The sequence below is a fragment of the Procambarus clarkii genome, chromosome 80, assembly GCF_040958095.1.
Source record: "Procambarus clarkii isolate CNS0578487 chromosome 80, FALCON_Pclarkii_2.0, whole genome shotgun sequence".
Taxonomy (NCBI): Eukaryota; Metazoa; Arthropoda; class Malacostraca; order Decapoda; family Cambaridae; genus Procambarus; species Procambarus clarkii.
Genome location: NC_091229.1, coordinates 8,606,993 through 8,626,992, shown reverse-complemented (window position 1 = coordinate 8,626,992; position 20,000 = coordinate 8,606,993).

The following is a 20,000-nucleotide window of genomic DNA, read 5'->3' as shown; positions in this document are numbered from 1 at the left end:
TTATATTTGTAACTCATCTTCTATGTATGTACTTTTACCTGAAAAACATTTGAGTTTGAATTTGAATTTTGTATTTGAATTTGAATTTGAATATTATCCAATTTCACAACGATATAAGTCCAGGAACATTTCTTAGCATATTACCAATGTCACACATTTGCCTCCAATTGCCTAGTAAACTTTGTCTGTCTTTATCACCTATAGAGTCGTTTCCAATATATCTTAGCACAGCATTGGCAGTTAACATGCGGCGAAGGGCTCCTCAACACAAGGATAAATGCTAGTGGCTCCTATGCTGTTAAAGTTCATAGTACATCTGTGGTAGATTTCCAGTTATTTCCTATCACCAAGCACCAACCCTTCCTCACGTACCATAGTACGTCTCATAGTACCGTAGAGAGTACTACGTAGTACGTCTCATAGTACCGTAGAGAGTACTACGTAGTACGTCTCATAGTACCCGTCTCATCACCGTAGAGAACATAAAGTCCGCGTCCTTTAACTTTAATGGATAATTATATTCTTCCAGTCCCACTTCTGATGTTAAATTTACGTACTATTTTCCATGTTATTCGAACATCATGGGTCAGCAACATCCAATTGAAGGCTCGTAGTTTTGTTCTAAAAAATCTTGTAGTTCTCAGTATATTATAATAAGTACCATAAATTATTACATATAATAATGGTGCTTTCGCCAATCTAAATTATATACAATAGTTCATCCTTTAAAAATCTAAAGAGAATGAATCGTAGGTACATGAATAGAAAACGATGTTACATTGGAATGTCTAAAGGGTACTGTAGTAAAAGTGTTATTATATTATTGTACTCGGATGGATGCTCGCTTGACTGTTTAGTTTGGATGCTCGCTTGACTGTTTAGTTTGGATGCTCGCTTGACTGTTTAGTTTGGATGCTCACTTGACTGTTTAGTTTGGATGCTCGCTTGACTGTTTGTTTTTGTCAGATTAGCTGTCTCGTGCCTGTGTAAAGGTTGCTGGAATGTTAACTTCTAGTTTAATTTCTATATATTCTAGCTTTAGTCAAGGGAGCCGGTCGGCCGAGCGGACAGCACACTGGACTTGTGATGCTGTGGTCCTGGGTTCGATCCCAGGCGCCGGCGAGAAACAATGGGCAGAGTTTCTTTCACCCTATGCCCCTGTTACCTAGCCGTAAAATAGGTACCTGGGTGTTAGTCAGCTGTCGCGGGCTGCTTCCTGGGGGTGGAGGCCTGGTCGAGGACCGCCCAGCAAACACAGAACGTTTGTGGACGTTTTTAAATGGTGCCACAAAGGTAATACTGTAACTTTTGACATAAATACGTATATCTGACGTTCTTAAAACCAAAGGATATAACTAAAAACATATATTCTTGAGACACAGTTTTTTAAGATTTATGTAAAAATTTAAAAATAATAGTAAATGCTATGGTATTATAATGTTTTCATGCTTTATATTTAAGAATAAATAATTTTCAGTCAACATTTAGTTTTTTTTGTTTACTTTCTGTAAAGCTATCCAATTTACGTTCTTATAACATAAATATAACATTTATATGACGTCAGTATAACGTTATTTACACGACATCATTACGTTATTATGATGTTATATTAACGTATAATTCCTGTATGAAAACCAGAATATATATTGAACTTTATGTTTTAAACCTTGTAAAGTTATCATAAAACTTGGAATAAGACGGTAAGCATGCTTTACTTATGAAAATATACAAACAAATCAACAAAAACATTTTAACATAAAAAACATAAACATAACATAAATTAATTGCATGCATGGGAGTTAACTGGAACTCTGTAATATTGCATACATGAACCTTAAGGTACAAACCCAGTGTATTTACTCATGCAGTTCTTTCCTAAATCTAAATTTTTCCAATTTTTACACTTTGTTTCGAGTTCTGTCTTGTGTTGCTACTTTTAATACCCCATTAATGTCCCCTTTGTTATGTCCATTCATCCCATTGTGCACCTCTACCATATGTCACTCCTAATTCTTTGCTTTTCTAGAGAATGTAATATAAGCTTTGACAATCTTTCTTCATATGACAGGTTAACAGGTAGAACAAAGATTACCATTTATATATGGATAACTATTATAAGTCGGTTTGAATGAGTGAATTGCTGCTTGAAGATAGGTATATACACGTGTGGTACTATCAGATTGCATCGTGGTGAGCCTAAAACCCTTCAGATCCAAGCAAAGGGTAAATGCCAGCAGATACAATTGCGAACACATTGATACCAAAATGAAAGACATATGACGAGAATTGAGGTAACCAAAGTGAAAAGAGTGTTCACATTACATTGCACTAGAGTGCTCCCGGGTTACTTTCTCTCACTTTCTCTGTTTTGTGCGGATGGTACCTGCTTTTGGAGTTTATATGCATTTAAACCTGTAGATAATTCTATTGCGAACACATTGATACCAAAATGAAAGACCTAGGATGACAATTGAGGTGACCAAAATGAAAAGAGTGTATACATTTTATCGCTCTTGTGCGCTCCCTGGTAACACACTCTCGCTTTCTGTTTGTTGCGGATGGTAAGCCGGGCTTTTGGAGTTTATATGCCTTTAGTCCTGTAGAGAATTCTATTGCGAACACATTGATGCCAAATTGAAAAACCTAGGATGAGAATTGAGGTAACAAAGTTGAAAAGGGTATACACTTTTCAGTATTACACGCTCTCTAATGTAATGAGAGTTGCCTGAGGGTGGCTCAGCTTTCTTTTTCTGGTACCCTTGGCCTACATTCATCTTGTCGGCGGGTGGAGCGCGCTGCTGTCTTTGACATTATATGCACATAGTTCTGTTGGGAATTCTATTGCGAACGCATTGATACCAAAATGAAAGACATAGGACGAGAATTAAGGTGACAAAGTTGAAAAGAGTATACACTTTTCAGTATTTCCGCACTACCAGGGAATGTCAAAAAAAAATGGAGAGAGTGGAGGGGTAACTTGCCCAAAACGCGAAAGTGTTTGGGGAGATTAACTTTCGTTCAATACTATTATGCAAAAGGAGCCACACATCTATGGTTCATCCAATAAAATCAGCAGACTTCTAGATGTTACTACTGCTCGGCTTAGACTCGGTTACAAGTATTTCTGGGAATTCTCATTATCTGCCGATGTAGACCTGACCAAATGTTAACTGTCAACAAAATTATTTGCACACCCCTCCGTCACTATGTGATAGTGAATTCAGAGACAATTCTATAACCAATGTACCAACGATGTGTCAATATTTCATTCAAAATGATCTGGTACCAGAAATTTTAGCCAAATATCCCCAGTTTGCTAACTGTAAGTAGTAACTAAGTGATTGTAACCTATCCACCGCTGCCCACTGGATGGGGAGCGGTGTGCAGGACAAACATATCAATTGTGACACTAGCTCTCCACATATGTCAGTTGCTTAATTTAGAAACTGTACTTGTGATCGATCTCGAACCCATTGTTGATGTGACGACTTATACTGAATTTTGTAACTAGCTCATCAAGATTGTAACTTGCTTAGCTAAATGAATTGTGGGGTTCAGTCCCTGAGCCCATTATGTGCCTCTGCAACCCTTTCCACTACCGCCCACAAGATGGGTATGGGGTGCATAATAAATGAACTAAACTAACTTTAAGGCATCCTGAAAGAAAGCTTGGAGGGCTTGAAAAATTGCAGAACGAAGCCTTGAGGATAATCCTTGGGTGCCCTCGTACCACAAAGATACTTAATATGAGAAAGGAACTTAATATTCCGAGCGTTGTTTATCGTGTTACTGAAAATAACTGTCAAATTGGTATAAAAATGCTTAGGCTAGCTCATCCTAACCCTTGCACAGAAGCCCTCCAGAATTTCTTTATTGAATGTAAACATTGTTTCAAATAGATAAATAAAATTGGAACTGAACTCAGAAAGTATCAGATTTATAATTTGTACCAAGAGAGACAACAATAGCACTTTCCTGCACTGTAGGAAATTACACCCTTTTCAATTTTAATCCCTCCCTTTCCATCAAAGGAGCAAATTAGAGATCAGTCCCAGCTTTGTTTTGAGGCAAAGCTCAACGTCTTAAGCCATATTGATGCTCTGTCCACAGAGCATTCTCTCTCTCAAATCATATACACTGAAGGTTTCCTAGAGCGCCCAACGGGTGCAGCTGGAAGTGCAGTTGTCCTGGCAATAGGATATGACTTATATTTTGAGTGGGGAGTCCGTATAAACAACTGGGCCTCTACCCTTCAGACTGAACTATTTGCCTTGCTCCTTGCACTGAAATGTGTACAAGTATCCAAACTTGATACATTAATTGTAAGTGACTCTTTATCATCCTTAATTGCTCTCAACTCTTTAAGACATAACTGTAACATGCTTGTGTCTGAAGCTAGACACAAATACAATAACAACTTGAGGAACCTTATCATAAACAATAATCTCAACAAAAATCACATAGTTCTCAGAGGTGATTTCAATATTGACCTAGGGCTACAAAATAACCCTCAAGTAGACTATTTCCTCAACAGCATGAATTCCTGTATGCTCATCCCCGCAATCACCAGGCCCACCCGAGTCACTCAAACATCTGCGACTACCCTGGATCACTGATGGACCAACATAACAGCTCCTCTTACATCAAGTATAATCACTGACAGAACAACTGACCACTATCCTACCTTCCTTGTAGCGAACATGGCCATAACACCACCAGGTAACAAGAAAATTACCTTTAGGTTACAATGTGAAGCGGCAATAGGCAATCTCACAAATGCCCTCCACAATGTAAACTGGGAATCTAAATTTATCAATACACAGGATAATAATTCGTTAACTAGCCTCTTTCCAAAATTTAAAGCCTTTACAATACTTATTGTCCTCTCCTCACCAAGCAAGTAACTGGCAAAAAGGTTAAATAATCCCTGGCTCACTAATGGCATACTTAAAGCAATCGACAAGAAACATGAATATGAAAAAAAAACTTAGGATTGGCCTAGTTGGAAAAGAAGTAGTTAAGAGGTACTCATCAGTGCTTACCAGTATAATAAGAGCAAAGCGTTCCTATTACGAGAATAGATTCAAAGAAGCAAAAGGCAACATAAAAAGCACATGGAGAGCCATCTCTACCATCCTAGGAGCTAAACAACATTTACATAATAAGATAAAAATCTCCAAGGATGGTTATACACCTGCAACAGATCTTGAAACAGCAACTGAATTTAATAGCTTCTTTTCATCGTTTGGTGCTCACCTTGCCCGAAAAATCCCAGAGACTCAGACATATGTTACCACATATCTTTCACGCAGCTATCCAAACTCTCTTCTCCTCTCTCCGGTCAGCCCTACAGATGTTGTGTCCATCATTCACTCGCTAAAAACCAAAGCTGGGAACATTAGTGAAATACCATCGATGGTACACAGGCGTGCCTCCCATGCCCTTGCACCATCCATAGCACTGCTGTTCAACAAATCCCTAGAGTGTCATACCTTCCCTGATATCCTTAAAAAAGCAAGAGTAACGCCAGTTCATAAAGGAGGTAACACGGCAGACATAAATAATTACAGACCCATATCGAATCTACCTATATTATCAAAAATATTTTTTTTTTTTTTACAAACAGCTCTACTCCAATCTTGTAAAATTCAATATACTAAGTCCCTGTCAGTTTGGCTTCCGCTCCCAAAAGAGTACCAATGATGCTATTGTTAGTCTGCTTGACTTAATCTTCTCAGCCCTTGACAAAAGTGAGTTTCCAATTGAACTCTTCATCGGCCTGAGAAAGGCCTTTGATACTGTTAACCATAACTACCTCTTACTTAAATTCCACCATTATGGAATCCGTGGCCTTGCCCTAAACTATATCCGATCCTATCTTAGTAACAGACACCAATATGAAGCCATCAATGATATAACCTCTCCCACTTACCGTAAAGGTGCCACAGAGCAGCATCCTAGGACCCTCCTGTTTCTTATATACATCAATGATCTCCCTAATGTCTCTAACATACTTAAACCTATATTGTTGGCTGATGATACTACTCATCTACTCTGACCCCAACCCACTCCTGTTAAATAATGTTGTAAACAATTAATTAAAAAAAGTCTACTTGTGGATGTCAACCAACAAACCTCACACAAAACATAGAAAAGACCTACTATATCTTATTTGGAAACAAATCAACAAATGCAATTCAGCTTCAGATAGATAATGTAAACATTAGCAATAAAAATGATGGAAAGTTTCTTAGCCTATACTTAGACAAGAGACTCAACTTCCGCACCCATATACAACACATAACTAAAAAGGTTTCTAAAACAGTTGGTATACTGTTTAAGATCAGATATTATGTACCCTACTCTGCTCTCCTCTCACTCTATTATGCACTTATCTATCCCTATCATTCTTATGGTGTTTGTGCTTGGGGTTCAACCTCTGCAAACTACCTCAAGCCCATCATCATCCAGTAAAAATCTGCTATCAGGACAATAACTAACTCTACCTTCAGACAACACACAGCTCCCTTGTTCAAATCCTTAAACATGCTAAACAAATTCACTCCATACATTCTCCTGTGTAAATTACGTTTATAAAGCCCTTTTTCTAAGTGCAAACCCTGTTCTGAAACTCTTCCTGGACAGATGTAATAGAACACATGGCCACCCCACCAGACATAAATATCTCTTTGATATCCCCAGAGTCAAACTTAATCTATGTAAACACTCTATGTAAATAAAGGGACCTAGTCTATGGAACTCACTCCCTTATAATGATTTGAAAAGCTGTCCAACTTCTGCCATATTCAAAAATAAAACCAAAAAGTACCTGTAGTACTTTTTAAGTACGAGGGAGTAATGCGCAAAGCGTCCCTCACCTGTGACGTCACAGCGTCATCTGACGCCATATCAACACAGCGGCCATTTTGTCGTCAGTTCAGTCATGGCGAGGACAAACCCTTCATGCAAACTGCACCTACTATCAAGAGAAGAAGATTTTGTGTTCCACCGATAGTATTATCGTAAGTAAACACTTATATTTTATATTTTATTATATTAATTGATTCTATTTTTCTGTAATAAAGGTCCAAGGGTACTGTGTTGGGAGGTGAGGGCTGTTACTGGTGTCTGTGGGGATGTGAGGACTTGTACCAACCACTATCACCACCAGTACCTTGTCTTGCACCCTGCTTAGTATTCCTATTGAGATATGAAATATTATTGCATTCATATAATTATTCATTCACAGTCATTACTATTTTTATGGGCTATGTTCTGTTACCCTAATGCTTTTTATTCCTGGGCATGTCCATTTACTCTCCAGCCCTTCACAAGCCACTGCTGCACCCCCTCCATGCCCATACTTACTGTGCTTATTCTTACAGCACTGCACTGCATTATGTGGTGCTCACTGCCTGGACACCTTGGCAATGTAGAGACAGATATTCTGCAATACCGTGATATTAGCAGTAGAGTGATAAGCTGACACACGGGAGGTACAATGGAAAGAAGTTGAGTATCAACTCTTGTAATTTATATTGCTTCCAGTGAGTTTTTAGTTTTCTTATAATCACTATGTTATCTATCCTCTACAACCTAGTTATCTGCTTGATACATGCATTATAGGGTTCTGGTAGTTGTTCTACTCACCAAGCCCTTCCAAGGCCAGGCTTGACATGTGAGAGCTTGGTCCAACAGGCTGTTGCTTGGACAGGCCCCTCAGGCCCACATATCCACCACAGCCTTGTTTGTCCAGCACTTCTTGAAGATGTTCAGGTTTTCTCTTGAAGATGTCGACGGTTGTTCCAGCAATACTGTATTTCTTTTATTGCTGAAAACATGTTTTCAGCCATAAAAAAATAATCCTGAATCCAGAAAAAAATCCCTTTTGTATCATCTGGAAATTTTCAAATATTGCTGATCAAACCTGAGTCTAAATTATTTGTATATATTATGAATTACAGAGGTCCCAGGACAGAGTTTTGAGGAACTCCACTTACATTTTCCCACTCTGATTTAACCCCATTTATACAAACTCATTCTTATCTTTTAGCTAATCATTTATTGTACACACCATACTCAGCCTGTGTAGGGTAGTTTATTGTGCATCCTAGTATTGTGTATGTGTAGTATATATATTTGTGTAGTATATTTGGTATATTTAATGCCTCTAACCTCTCCTCATAGTTCTTGTCCTTCAATTCTGGGAGCCACTTAGTAGCATGTCTTTGCACCTTTTCCAGTTTATGTGCTTCTTAAGATATGGGCACCATACAACCGCTGCATATTCCAGCTTTAGTCTAACAAAAGTCGTGAACAATTTCTTGAGTATTTCGCCATCCATGCATTTAAAAGCTCTGAATATTATCCTTTACCTGCAATTGGTTGTTGCTGTATTTATAGAATATGATTTGTTCTGCTTTACATTTGTTTATTTTTTTTTCAAAAATTCTTTCTGCCTCTCTCCTCACTGCCGTGTAGTTGTTTCTCTTTGTATTACTGGTATGTTTGGGGGTTTGGCCTCTTCGTATATTGATTCCATTTTTGTGTCTTTTGGTCTCTGGCCGTCTTGAAATTTCAGTTGAACAAATCCTGTTTCCTAGTTCTGCATCTTGTTTTGGTATAAATGTTTTTGTTCCTTTATCATATATTTCACAAAATTGACATACTGTGCATTAATTCATCTCAATTACTTCCTTTCCTAACAGCAAGCCTTTCCAGTAAAATTCTTTGAATTCTTTTCTGACTTCCAGCCTAATGTTTGTTTTATCCTAGTGTGTATGATGCCTAGCGTGTGTCTGGTGCCTGTTGTGTTAAACCGAAGATAAATGCATAAGTATAGGTCAGTAATTTCTCCAGCTTTGAAAGGGGCTTTCATTATGCAGCAGTATTCCACTCTAGAGAGCACTAGCGTCTTGAAAACTATCATCATCGGTATAGCATCTCTAGTGTGAAAAGTTCTTGTTATCTATCCTGTCATTTTTCTTGCAGTTGTGACGGCTACTTTATTGTGTTCTTTAAATGTAAGGCCTTCTGACATCAGTACACCCAAATCCTTTACGTTGCTTTTCCGTTCAATGTTATGATTTGACTGAGTTTTGTAAGTGGTTTCCGTTTTTATATTTTCATTTTTTCCGTAGCGCATGAGCTGAAACTTATGTTCGTTAATCACCATGTTATTTTCTGTAGCCCATAGAAAGACCTGATTTACATCTGATTGGAGGTTTGCCGTGTCCTCTATGTTGCCTACTCTCGTGAAGATTCTAGTGTCATCTGCAAAGGATGATCAAGTACTATAGGTTGTGTCCTTGTCTATGTCCGATATGAGGATGAGAAAAAGTATTGGAGCAAGCACAGTACCCTTGGGGACTGAGCTCTTTACGGTTGATGGTCCAGATTTTATTTTGTTGACTACTACACATTGGGTTCTATTAGTCAGGAAGTTGTATATCCATCTGCCTATTTTTCCGGTAATTCCTTTTGAACGCATTTTATGTGCAATAACACAATGGTCACATTTGTCAAAGGCTTTTGCGAAATCTGTGTAAATTACATCAGCGTTTTGTTTGTCTTCCATGGCATCTAGTGCCATGTCAGAGTGGTCCAGCAACTGTGATAGGCAAGAGCGCCCTGTTCTGAAACCATGTTGTCTGGGGTTATGGAGATGCTGTGATTCCATGTATTTGGTGATCTTACTTCTTAGCATTCTCTCAAAGATTTTTATGATGTGCGATGTTAGTGCTATCGGTCTGTAGTTTTTTGCCTCTGCCTTATTTCCTCCTTTATGGGGCGGTGCTATCTCTGCTGTTTTTAGTATGTCAGGGATAATGCCAGTATCTTGGCTTTGTCTCCAAAGAATGTGAAGGGCCTGCGATAACGTTTTTTTACAGTTCTAGATGAATATAGAGTTCCAAGAGTCAGGGCCTGGTGCAGAGTGCATAGGCATACTGTCTATGGCTTCTTCAAAATCCAGTGGGGATAGGATCACATCTGATTTATGATTTGATGTTGGTATCATATCCATGAAAAATTCATTTGGGTTATCAATCTTCAGTGTGTTCAGTGGCTCGCTGAAAACAGTCGTACTGATTGTGTGGTAAGGCGTACTGATTCTTGTGTGGTATTGTGGCAAGTGCAATAATATGTATTGTTTCATTGCAGATAAGAGATTCCAGATCGTTCCAGATTTCCGAAGTACTGAAATGCACACCATACAAGCTTGGTGGATCTAGGTGCAAGGTAAAATAATTTACATTTACTTGAATATATTTTTAGCTAATTATCAGTATATATATAATATATTTATATGCATATATATATATATATATCATATATATATATATATATATATGTCTATATATGCATATATATATATATATATATATATGTCATATAATGCTTTGAAACTTTTGACGGTTTTGGCCTCCACCACCTTCTCACCTAACTTGTTCCAACCGTTTACCATTCTGTTTGCAAAAGTGAATTATCTTACATTTCTTCGGCATCTTTGTTTAGTTCGTTTAAATCTATAACCTCTTGTTCTTGAAATTCCAGGTCTCGGGAAATCTTCCCTATCAAGTTTATCAATTCCTGTTACTGTTTTGTACGTAGTGATCATATCTCCTTTTTCCTTCTGTCTTCTAGTTTTGGAATATTTAATGCCTCAAATGTCTCCTCATAAATCCTGCCCTTCAGTTTTGGTATGAATGTTTGTGTGCCTTCATCGTATATTTTGCAAAATATGGAATACATCTCATTTACTTTACTTTAAGAATATGGTTCGATCAATTAAAAACCCTCTTGTTCAAATTGCAAAGAGACTGAAAGAGATGCAGCATGCTCAATGGATTATATATTAGTGATTATTATTAGGATTATATATTAGTGAATCATATTAGTGATTCAATTATTATGGTCATAAAACAATAAACAAATAGTTTTGCTGTTATTACACTCTATTCACAGGTTATATATAAGTATCTGCATGTTTTGTTCACCATTACAAACCACTAAGTTGGTTTGATTTTTGTTGAGATTGTTATTTATGATAGATTCCTTACGTTATCTGAGAATGAAGCTATGTTATATTGGGAAATCTATAGATGGCACTTATAGTCAAGGAGGATTTAAGGGATTTACTGGAGAACTTGGCAAAGGTATATTCACAATAGTCGTCTCTATTACTAATGACACTATTGCAGATGAAGGTATCTTTGTAAGATATTGCTATGCCACCTCCTTTTTTTATTAGGCCTGCAGTTGTGAATGGCTTTATTATCAGCCAAGTTGTAGCATACAACATAGCATATATATGTATATGGCATACATATATATATATAATATATATAATATATATATATATGTCGTACCTAGTAGCCAGAACGCACTTCTCAGCCTACTATTCAAGGCCCGATTTGCCTAATAAGCAAAGTTTTTGTGAATTAATTGTTTTTCGACTACCTAACCTACCTAACCTAACCTAACCTAACTTTTTCGGCAACCTAACCTAACCTAACCTATAAAAATAGGTTAGATTAGGTTAGGTAGGGTTGGTTAGGTTCGGTCATATATCTACGTTAATTCTAACTCCAATAAAAAAAAATTGACCTCATACATCATGATATGGTTAGCTTTATCATTTGATAAGAAAAAAATTAGAGAAAATATATTAATTCAGGAAAACTTGGCTTATTAGGCAAATCGGGCCTTGCATAGTAGGCTGAGAAGTGCGTTCTGGCTACTAGGTACGACATATATATATATATATATATATATATATATATATATATATATATATATATATATATATATATATATATATATATATATATATATATATATATCGTATAACCTGGTCCGCCTCCCCCCTCGTGCCAAGAACACCAGCCGCAGGACGACCAACAATAACTCATCTGAGAACCACAAAATGAGAGCACAGATCACCAGGAAAATAGAAGAGGGCAATACCACAGGTGCCATCAGAATCATGACCAGCGATGACACTATTGCCCCCAGGAATGCCACGACAGCAGAGGCTCTTCAAGACAAACACCCACCCAGAGCCCCCGACAGCAGCAGGGATCCCCAGGAAAACAATGCTGGCATAGAACCCTTGACTGTTCGAGAATCTGAGGTGTACAAAGCAGCCATGTCTTTCCCAACAGGTTCAGCAGGGGGTTTTACAGGCCTAAGACCCCAGCACATCAAACAAATGCTGAACCCGGTGCTTGGAGATGCTGCAAAGGACCTTCTAGTGGAACTTACCAGATTCTCCAACATGTGTTTGGCTGGCGGCATCCCTGAGGACATCAGGCCTCTCTTTTATGGAGCAGCACTCTGTGCTCTAAAGAAGAAGGATAGGGGTATCAGGCCCATTGCCGTTGGCAACACCCTCCGACGCCTTGTAGCTAAGGCTGCAGTGAGATCTATCAGCCAGGAAGCAGCCACCTTGCTGAAACCTCGTCAGCTCGGGTTTGGGATTCCCCTAGGTTGTGAAGCTGCAGCACATGCAGCGCGGGCTTACATTGTTGATCTCCCGGACCAGAAGGCACTAGTAAAGCTTGACTTCAAAAATGCCTTCAATCAAGTCAGACGAGACGCTGTCCTCAGGACTGTACACAACCATTTCCGTCCCCTTTACCCATTCATCCGATCGTGCTACAGTGGGGACTCTAAGCTTCTTTTTGGGGAGCATGAAATAAACTCCTGTGAAGGTGTCCAACAAGGTGACCCCTTAGCCCCCCTCCTTTTCTGCCTAGCTATCAAAGAGGTCACTGATAGTCTGACAAGCGAGCTAAACATCTGGTACCTGGATGATGGCACTCTAGCTGGAACTCCGGAAACCATTTTGGAGGATATAAGGAAAATCCAGGAGCAGGGAGCAGCCTTAGGCCTCATTCTCAATGCATCCAAATGTGAAATAATCTCCCGCAATCCAGACATCACTGGGCAAATACAAAATGTTCTTCCAGACATTCTCGTTGTCGAGCCACCGGACTGCACTCTCCTGGGTGCCCCCATTGGCCCACGAGCAATCGAGGAGGTCCTGGTTGCAAAAATCACTGACCTAAAGAGAATGCAGGACAGGATTGACAAGATTGATGCCCATGATGCTCTCTTTCTCCTTACAAGATGCCTGTCTCTCCCTAAGTTGACCTACTTTCTGAGATGTTCTCCATCCTACAGCAGCCCTAAGTTAAATGTGTATGACACCCTTCTGAGGTCCATGCTGGTGAAAGTCCTGAACCTGCCATTGGACGACTCTCAGTGGGAGCAAGCAACCCTTCCTGTAAGACTCGGCGGCCTTGGTGTCCGCACAGCCTCCCAAATTGCTCTACCAGCCTTCCTTTCCTCACTCATGCATCGCACGACCTCGTCAGAGATATTTTACCTGCAACCCTGAGAGATTCAGCAGGAATACACGATCCTGCGTTCACTGAATGTTCAAATCAGTGGGATGTTCTTGCAGCCCCAGCAACCATTATAGAGCCAACAAAACAACACAAACAGTCCGGCTGGGACCACCCTCTAGTGGAAAAAGTAGCTGATGCCATGCTCAGCGTCGCAACATCAGACAAGGAGAAAGCCCGCCTCAGAGCAGTGCGTGCCCCCCATGCAGGAGACTTCCTCCTGGCAGTACCCATGTCAGCAATGGGCACGCGCCTAGATCCAGAATCCCTTCGTGTAGCAGTGGCCCTCCGCCTTGGTGCCCCAATTCACACTGAATACAAGTGTATTTGCAACAGGGTGGAAGCAGACCAATACGGACTGCATGGGTTGCATTGCGGAAGCACAAAGGGCTGGCATGCAAGACACAACGAGGTCAATGACATCATCAAGAGAAGCCTCGTCTCGGCTGGGTGCCCAGCGGAGAGAGAACCTCGCATCCTAGGGGTCCAAAACCCGGATTTCCCCGCACTTCGCCCTGATGGCATCACCATATACTCATGGAAGGAGGGTAGACAGTTGGTGTGGGACTACACATGTGTATCCACCCTGGCTGACACCTATGTACACTTCGGAGCTGATCAAGCAGGTGGGGCGGCCAACCACAGGGAAACAGCAAAATCACTCAAGTACAGGCGACTGGAAGGTCAATACCTCTTTGTTCCCATAGCGTCTGAGACGCATGGCCCCTGGGGCAAGAGTGCCTTGGGATTTCTCAAGGAATTGGGTTCCAAGCTCATTGACGTCACCAGAGACCCAAGGGCTTCCAGTTTTTTATTTCAGAGTCTCAGTGTGGCGATCCAGAGGGGAAATGCTTGCTGCGTCCTCGGTTCCCGTCCAGAAGCGGAGGAGCTTCAAGAGATCCATAACCTTTAGGGATTTGTCTTGTATGTTTTGTAACCTTTAAATATATATATATATATATATATATATATATATATATATATATATATATATATATATATAATATATATATATATAATATAATATATATATATATATATATAATATATATATATATATTATATATATATATATATATATATATATATATATATATATATTATATTATATATATATATATATATATATATATATAGTGTGTGTGTGTAATTACCTAAGTGTAGTTACAGGATGAGACCGTCTTCCCAGCACTCTTTGTCATATAACGCTTTGAAACTACTGACAGTCTTGGCCTCCACCACCTTCTCACCTAACTTGTTCCAACCGTCTACCACGGTATTTGCGAAAGTGAATTTTCTTATATTTCTTTAGGATCTGTGTTAAGCTAGTTTCAATCTATGACCTCCTGTTCTTGAAGTTCCAAGTCTCAGGAAATCTTCCCTGTCGATTTTATCAATTCCTGTTACTATTTTGTATGTAGTGATCATATCACCTCTTTCTTTTGTCTTTTAGTTTTGGCATATTTAATGCCTTTAACCTCTCCTCGTAGCTCTTGCCCTTCAGTTCTGGGAGCCACTTAGTAGCATGTCTTTGCACCTTTTCCAGTTTGTTGATGTGCTTCTTAAGATATGGGCCAACTTCTGTTGTTGGGCACCACACAACAGCTGCATATTCTAGCTTTGGCGTAACAAAAGTCATGAACAATTTCTTTAGTATATCACCATCCATGTATTTAAACGCAATTCTAAAGTTAGAAAGCGTAGCATAGGCTCCTCGCACAGTATTCTTTATGTGGTCCTCAGGTGATAGTTTTCTATCTAGAACCACCCCTAGATCTTTTTCTTTATCAGAATTCTTTAAAGATTTCTCACATAATGTATAGGTTGTGTGGGGTCTATGTTCTCCTGTTCCACATTCCATAACATGGCATTTATTAACATTAAATTCCATTTGCCAAGTGGTGCTCCATATACTTATTTTATCCAGGTTTTCTTGAAGGGCATGACAATCATCTAAATTTCTTATCCTTCCTATTATCTTAGCATCATCAGCAAACATGTTCATGTAATTCTGTATACCAACTGGTAGATCATTTATGTAGACAATAAACATCACTGGTGCAAGAACTGAACCCTGTGGTACTCCACTTGTGACATTTCTCCAGTCCGATACATTGCCTCTGATTACTGCCCTCATTTTTCTATCAGTCAGAAAATTTTTCATCCATGTTAGAAGCTTACCTGTCACCCCTCCAATATTTTCCAGTTTCCAGAACAACCTCTCTATGTGGAACTCTGTCGAATGCCTTTTTTAGGTCCAGATAGATGCAGTCAACCCAACCATCTCTTTCCTGTAATATATCTGTTGCTCGATCATAGAAACTGAGTAAATTCGATACACAGGATCTTCCAAATCGAAAACCATACTGTCTGTCTGAAATTATATCATTTCTCTCCAGGTGTTCTTCCCATTTAGTTTTAATTATATTTTCCAATATTCCAATTCCAATTTTTTCCAATAATGTGTGTGTGTGTATGTATATTTGTGTTGTTGAATATGACCGAAAGTCATAGTCTTTCTGCCCCTCTCCTTACTGCTATTGTTGTTTCTCGCATCTTTGTATTGCTTGTATGTTTGGGCAATTTTTCCCTTTTTCCTAGTTCTGCATCTCTGCTTTAGTATAAATTTTGTTGTGCCATTATCATATATTTCACAAAACTTGACATACATCTCATTTACTTCATGTCCTAACAGCAAGTGTTTGTCAAATTCCTTAAGGAAATATCTGAGTTCCCCATAATGACCTCTCCACAACAGATTTTTCAACTGCTTCAAGCTCATTTTCTTCCAGATTATAATGCATTGCATACTTTATTCCCAAAAAGACATGGTCACTTTTACCCAAGTGACAATGTCACTTGGGTAAAAGGAGGGAGGTACTGAAAGGAGGAAAAGGGAGGTACCAAAGGAGGGAGGTACTGAATGATAAATATATCTTTCTCTTTCCTGGTAAATATAATATCCAGCATGGAGGGAACATCCCCTTCCCTCATCCTCGTAGCTTGTTTAACATGTAGAAACATGAATGTTTACAGGGTGAGGTTTACGAAATTATATATATATATTATATATAATATATATATATATATATATATATATAAAGTTTGTGTGTGTAATTTATATAAATAAATAATTAAATATTAATTTTGTTAATATCTTTTCAGGGAAAACTTGCAAGTACAATTCGTATACAAGAGGGGCAACAAGAGCCAGAGGATGTCTACTAAGAAAATATATAAGTCTTTATCCTCACACTCTTGATATATGGTCTTCTCTGGTCTCTTTATTTTCTCTCCTCACAAATGTCCCTTTTTTTATTTCTTTTGCGTTTCTCTCCTGTTTTTCTTGTCTTTTAATCTCTCCTTTCCTCCTCTCTTCTAACACCTCTCGTTTCCTGTCTCTTCTAACTTCTCTCTTCCTTTACTTTTTATATTTGTGGTATTCATTTATGTCATTTTTATCTTGTATATTTTTCTTGTATCTTTTTCTTATCTTGTGTTTCTCTTCCCCTTCTCTTCAATGATTTCTCATTTCTCTCCTCTCTCTGTTGTTTCTGTTCTGTCTTCTCTCTCCTTGCCTTAATTTTGTTCTGTCTTCTCTTTTGTTGTGTGTGTGTCTTTCTGTCTCTGTCTGTCTCTCTCTCTCTTTCTCTCTCTCTCTCTCTTTCTTTCTCTTTCTTTCTCTCTTTCTCTCGCTCTCTTGCTCTCTCTCTCTCTCTGGCTCTCTCTCTCGCTCTCTCTCTCTCTCTCTCTCGCTCTCTCTCTGGCTCTCTTGCTCTCTCGCTCTCTGGCACTCTCTCTCTCTGGCTCTCTCTGGCTCTCTCTCTCTGGCTCTCTTGCTCTCTCTCTGTCTCTCTCTCTCTCTGGCTCTCTCTCTCACTCTCTCTCTCTGGCTCTCTTGCTCTCTCTCTCTCTCTCTCTGGCTCTCTCTCTCTCTGGCTCTGGCTCTCTCTCTGGCTCTGGCTCTCTCTCTCTCTGGCTCTGTCTCTCTCTCTCTCTCTGGCTCTGGCTCTCTCTCTCTCTGGCTCTGGCTCTCTCTCTCTCTCTCTGGCTCTCTTTCTCTCTGGCTCTCTTTCTCTCTGGCTCTCTCTCTCTCTCTCTGGCTCTGGCTCTCTCTCTCTGGCTCTCTCTCTCTCTCTCTCTCTCTCTCTCTCTCTCTCTCTCTCTCTCTCTCTCTCTCTCTCTCTCTCTCTCTCTCTCTCTCTCTCTCTCTCTCTCTCTCTCTCTCTCTCTCTCTCTCTCTCTCTCTCTCTCTCTCTCTTTCTCTCTTTCTCTGGCTCTCTCGCTCTCTCGCTCTCTCTGGCTCTCGCTCTCTCTGGCTCTCGCTCTCTCTGGCTCTCTCTCTCTCTCTCTCTCTCTGGCTCTCTCTCTCTCTCTGGCTCTCTCTCTCTGGCTCTGGCTCTCTCTCTCTGGGTCTCTCTCTCTCTGGCTCTGACTCTCTCTCTAGCTCTGACTCTCTCTCTCTCTGGCTCTGGCTCACGCTCTCTCTCTCTGGCTCTCTCTCTCTCTGGCTCTCTCTCTCTCTCTCTCTGGCTCTGGCTCTCTCTCCCTCTGGCTCTGGCTCTCTCTCTCTCTCTGGCTCTCTTTCTCTCTGGCTCTCTCTCTCTCTCTCTCTGGCTCTGGCTCTCTCTCTCTCTCTGGCTCTGACTCTCTCTCTCTGGCTCTGGCTCACGCTCTCTCTCTGGCTCTCTCTTTCTCTGGCTCTGTGGCGCTCTCTCTCTGGCTCTCGCTCTCTCTCTCTGGCTCTCATATTTCATTTGATTTAAAAATGTCTGAGATTTTTACTTAATCTAAGTTATATTGCATGGTGCTAATATGAATATTATACATGACTGTTTTTTCTTTTCTTTCTCTCTCTCTTTCTCCCTTTCTTTCTCTTTCTTTCCTTCTCTCTCTCTTTTTCTTTCTCTTTCTACATGAATATTATACTTGACTGTGTTTACATTCACTTGTAGATTTTTATTTTTAGTTAATTAGTCCTAAACTTTTGATTAATAGATTTTTATTATTAGTCATAGAAAAACTTAGTGTTATATGTATACTCGGAAAATTTTACTTGTTTTAGTTTTAAGTAACAATAACTGCTTGTAACGTCAGACTGATCTCAGCATGACATGAATCACAGGCTGCTTGATCACAAAATCTATTGTGTTCACATATTGCTTATATAGATTTTTATAGATTTTTAAATTTTTACTTTTATATTCTGTTATAGATATAGTCTATATATTTCAAGCTATTACATATATTTTGTTGTATTACTCATTCTTAATTAAATAAATATAATATTTTAATTCTCTTTTTGTACCCTATTTATTTGTAATTTACACATACATATATAGGATGTCCATTTCTTTCTCAGATATGTCTTCTTTCTTTCTCTCCCTTTCTATTTCAGATATGAATTAAAAATTATTATACCCTAATTTACCCTAAACGTTTTAATGTAGGTAATTAAAAGATTATAAAAAAGTTTTTAGAAATGTTAATTATTTACGTTCTAAGGTTGTATATAAAAGTTCTCAAAAAACCTTTTCTAAACGTAATTATAAACGTGCTGAAAACAATGAAATGTCGCTTTTAGGATGTTTTAAAAACATGAAAATGTTTGCTGGGAAGTGCCACGGCCAGCTGATCATCCCCCCAGCCTCCAACCGCCGCCCACCCTCCAGTCTCCACCCGCCGTCCACCCTCCCGCCCAGCGCCCGCCCATGTCGCAGCTCTCAACAGATAGCCAGGCTTCTCCAAGCCAAGATGAGCTATCAAGCAGGGATAGACACGGTAGATGTCAGACGTGTGACAGGGTATGCTATATCCGGTTGAGGGACGATAATGTGCGCTTTCATTCCAACAACGGAGTCAGGTGTTTGGGTTCTGGGCGCCCTCCCAGGGAGAACACCAATCAACAGCCCACACCGCCCGTAAGGCAAAACACCTCCCAGACCTTCATTCCCACAGAAAATTTATTAGAAGCTATCAAAGCAACATCGGCCAGAACCTTGCAACACATCCCTAAAGCAGCCCGCCCCCATGCAGCAGCCAAATTATCTACCCTCCTGAGAAAGGTCAACGACTCTCCTGGAACGACCCAAGCATGGCACAACCTCCCTGGGAAAATGATTTTCCCAGGGAGGACAACCAGGTGCGCCTTCCCACTCGCGCGAGAGACACCCACGGTAGGAAGAGCAACAGTGGCATATCCGAGACATCAAAAATCAGAACATTAGTCACCAAGAAAATAGAAGAAGGAAATACTATTGGCGCAATACGAGTCATCACCAGTGAGGACTCAATTGCCGACAGAGATGCCGCAACAGCTCAAGCCCTAAGGGAGAAACACCCACCCAGGGCTCCGCGTGGGGACGACATTGTACAAGTGGGGGCTACCGGAGCAGAACCTCTCTGGGTGGCTGAATCTGTGGTCCATAAAGCAGCCATGTCCTTCCCTACAGGATCAGCAGGTGGGCTCACAGGACTAAAACCCAACCACCTCAAGCATATGCTCAACCCTGCACTGGGTGACATTGCAAAGAACCTCTTGGTGGAACTAACCAGATTCACCAACACATGTCTAGCTGGCAACATTCCAGC